Here is a 4356-nt window from a genome sequence, read left to right on the forward strand (position 1 = left end):
CCATATGCTGTCTACAAGAGACTAATTTTGAACCTAAAGATACATCCAGACTGAAAGTGAAGGGATGGAGATCCATCTTCCATGCCAACGGACCTCAGAAGAAAGCTGGGGTAGCAATTCTTATATCAGACAAATTAAATTTTAAGCTAAAGACTGTAGTTAGAGACACAGAAGGACACTCTATCATTCTTAAAGGGTCTGTCCAACAAGATCTAACAATTGTAAATATCTATGCCCCCAACATGGGAGCAGCCATCTACATAAGCCAACTGTTAACCAAAATAAAAAGTCATATTGATAACAATATGTTAATTGTAGGAGACCTCAATACTCCACTCTCAGCAATAGACAGATCATCTAAGCAGAAAATCAACAAAGAAACGAGAGCTTTGAATGACACACTGGACCAGATGGACCTTATAGATATATACAGAACATTCCACCTGAAAACAGCAGAATACTCATTCTTCTCAAGCGCACATGGAACTTTCTCCAGAATAAACCACATACTGGGTCACAAATCAGGTCTCAACTGATACCAAAAGATTGAGATTATTCCCTGCATCTTCTCAGACCATATGCTTTAAAACTGGAACTCAATCAGAAGAAAATTTTGGAAGAAATTCAAACACTTGGAAGCTAAAGACCACTCTGCTCAATAATGCTTGGGTCAACCAAGAAATCAAAGAAGAACTTAAACAATTCATGAAAACCAATGAGAACGAAAACACATCAGTCCAAAACTTATGGGATACTGCAAAGGCTGTCCTAAGGGGGAAATACATAGCCATCCAAGTCTCACTCAAAAAAATAGAAAAATCCAGAATTCACCAACTAACTTTACACCTTAAAAACTAGAGAAAAAGCAACAAACAATGCATAAGCCACGCATTAGAAGTAATTAAGATTAGAGCAGAGATCAATGAATTAGAAACCAGAAACACAGTAGATCAGATCAACGAAACTAGAAGCTGGTTCTTTGAAAGAATTAATAAGATCAATAAACCACTTGCCAGACTTATCCAAAAGAAAAGAGAAAGGACCCAAATTAATAAAACTATGAATGAAAGGGGAAAGATCACGACTAACACCAAGGAAATAGAAACAATATTTAGAAATTATTATCAACAACTATATGCCAATAAATTGAGCAACCTGGAAGAAATGAATGCCTTCCTGGAAACCTATAAACTACCAAGACTGAAACAGGAAGAAACTGACAACCTGAAGAGGCCAATAACCAGTAACGAGATTGAAGCAGTGATCAAAAACCTCCCAAAAAACAAGAGTCCAGGGCCTGATGGATTCCCTGGGGAATTCTACCAAACATTCAAAGAAAAAATAATACCTGTCCTCCTGAAGCTGTTTCAAAAAATAGAAACAGAAGGAAAGCTTCCAGACTCATTCTATGAGGCCAGCATTACCTTAATCCCCAAACCAGACAAAGACCCCATCAAAAAGGAGAATTTCAGACCTATATCCCTGATGAATATGGATTCCAAAATTCTCAACAAAATCCTAGGTAATAGGATCCAACAATACATTAAAAGGATCATCCACCACGAACAAGTGCGATTTATCCCCAGGATGCAAGGGTGGTTCAACATTCATAAATCAATCAATGTGATAGAACACATTGATAAGAGGAGAGAGAAGAACCATATGGTCCTCTCAATTGATACAGAAAAAGCATTTGACAAAATACAGCATCCTTTCCTGATTAAAACTCTTCAGAGTATAGGGGTAGAGGGAACATTCCTCAAGTTCATAAAATCCATCTATGAAAAACCCACAGCGAATATTATCCTCGATGGAGAAAAGCTGAGAGCCTTTCCCTTAAGATCAGGAACATGACAAGGATGCCCACTCTCGCCACTATTGTTCAACATAGTACTAGAAGTCCTAGCAACAGCAATCAGACAACAAAAAGAAATAAAAGGTATTCAAATTGGCAAAGAAGAAGTCAAACTCTCTCTCTTCACAGATGACATGATACTTTATGTGGAAAATCCAAAAGACTCCACCCCCAAATTACTAGAACTCATACAACAATTCAGTAATGTGGCAGGATACAAAATCAACGCACAGAAATCAGTTGCTTTCTTATACACTAACAATGCAACTGTAGAAAAAGAAATCAGAGAAATGATTCCATTTACAATAGCACAAAAAACCATAAGATACCTTGGAATAAACCTAACCAAAGAGGTAAAGGATCTATACTCTAGGAACTACAGAACACTCATGAAAGAAATTGAAGAAGAAAGAAAGAAAAGAAAGAAAGAAAAAGAAAGAAAGATAGAAAGAAAGAAAGAAAGAAAGAAAGAAAGAAAGAAAGAAAGAAAGAAAGAAAGAAAGAAAGAAATTGAAGAAGATACAAAAACATGGAAAAATATTCCATGCTCATGGATCGGAAGAATAAACATTGTTTAAATGTCTATGCTACCCAGAGCAATCTATACCTTCAATGCCATCCCAATCAAAATTCCAATGAACTTTTTTCAAAGTGCTAGAACAAACAATCCTAAAATTTGTATGGAATCAGAAAAGACCCCGAATCACCAAGGAAATGTTAAAAAAGAAAAACAAAGCTGGAGGCATCACGTTGCCTGATTTCAAGATATATTACAAAGCAGTGATCACCAAGACAGCATGGTACTGGCACAAAAACAGACATATAGACCAATAGGAACAAAATAGAGAGCCCAGATATGGACCCTCAACTCTATGGTCAAATAATCTTTGACAAAGCAGGAAAAAATATGCAATGGAAAAAAGACAATCTCTTCAATAAATGGTGCTCGGAAAATTGGACAGCTATACACAGAAGAAAGAAACTCGACCATTCTCTAATACCATACACAAAGATAAACTCAAAATGAATGAAAGACCTCAATGTGAGACAGGAATCCATTAAAATCCTAGAGGAGAACATAGGCAGTAACCTCTTTGATGTGGCCCACAGCAACTTCTTTCAAGATACATCTCCAAAGGCTAGTGAAACAAAAGCAGAAATGAACTTTTGGGACTTCATCAAGATAAAAAGCTTCTGCACAGCAAAGGAAACAGTCAACAAAACAAAGAGGCAACCCACAGAATGGGAGAAGATATTTGCAAATGACACTACAGACAAAGGGCTGATTTCCAAGATCTGTAAAGAACTTCTCAAACTCAACACCCAAAAACAAATAATCAAGTCAAAAAATGGGCAGAAGACATGAAAAGACACTTCTCCAAAGAAGACATACAAATGGCTAACAGACACATGAAAAAATGTTCATTATCATTAGCCATCAGGGAACTTCAAATCAAAACCACATTGAGATACCACCTTACACCAGTTAGAATGGCAAAAATTGACAAGACAAGAAACAACAAATGTTGGAGAGGTTGTGGAGAAAGGGGAACCCTCTTACACTGTTGGTGGGAATGCAAGTTGGTACAGCCACTTTGGAAAACAGTGTGGAGGTTCCTCAAAAATTTAAAAATAGAGTTACCCTATGACCCAGCAATTGCACTTCTGGGTATTTACCCCAAAGACACAGATGTAGTGAAAAGAAGAGCCATATGCACCCCAATGTTCATAGCAGCAATGTCCGCAATAGCCAAACTGGAAAGAGCCGAGATGCCCTTCAACAGATGAATGGATAAAGAAGATGTGGTCCATATATACAATGCATTATTACTCAGCCCTCAGAAAGGATGAATACCCAACTTTTACATCAACATGGGTGGGACTGGAGGAGTTATGCTAAGTGAAATAAGTCAAGCAGAGAAAGTCAATTATCATATGGTTTCACTTATTTGTGGAACATAAGGAATAGCATGGAGGACATTAGGAGAAGGAAGGGAAAAATGAAGGGGGGGAGTCAGAGGGGGAGATGAACCATGACAGACTATGGAATCTGAGAAAGAAACTGAGGGTTTTAGAGGGGAGGGGGGTGGGGGGATGGGTTAGCCCGGTGATGTGTACTCAGGAAGGCACATACTGCATGGAGCACTAGGTGTTATACGAAAACAATGAATCATGGATCACTACATCAAAAAACTAATGATGTATTGTATGGTGACTAACATAACATAATAAAATAAAATAAAATTTTTTAAAAAAAGAAACAAATCCACCTATATGTTATTTACAAGAGACCCAACTAAAAGGGAACAAAAATGTTCAAAGTAAAAGGATGAAAGAATATTATCATGCAAATATCAAATAAAAGCTAAGTTGACATTAGATAAAATCAACTTTAAGGCACAAACCGTTATTAAAGACACAGAGTTACTACATAATTTTTTAAAAATTAAACTTGTTAGCAAGGTGTAGAAACTATAAAATTAACACACCTATCACCATAG

This window comes from Halichoerus grypus, chromosome 3 (assembly GCF_964656455.1).
Source record: "Halichoerus grypus chromosome 3, mHalGry1.hap1.1, whole genome shotgun sequence".
NCBI classification, from domain to species: Eukaryota; Metazoa; Chordata; class Mammalia; order Carnivora; family Phocidae; genus Halichoerus; species Halichoerus grypus.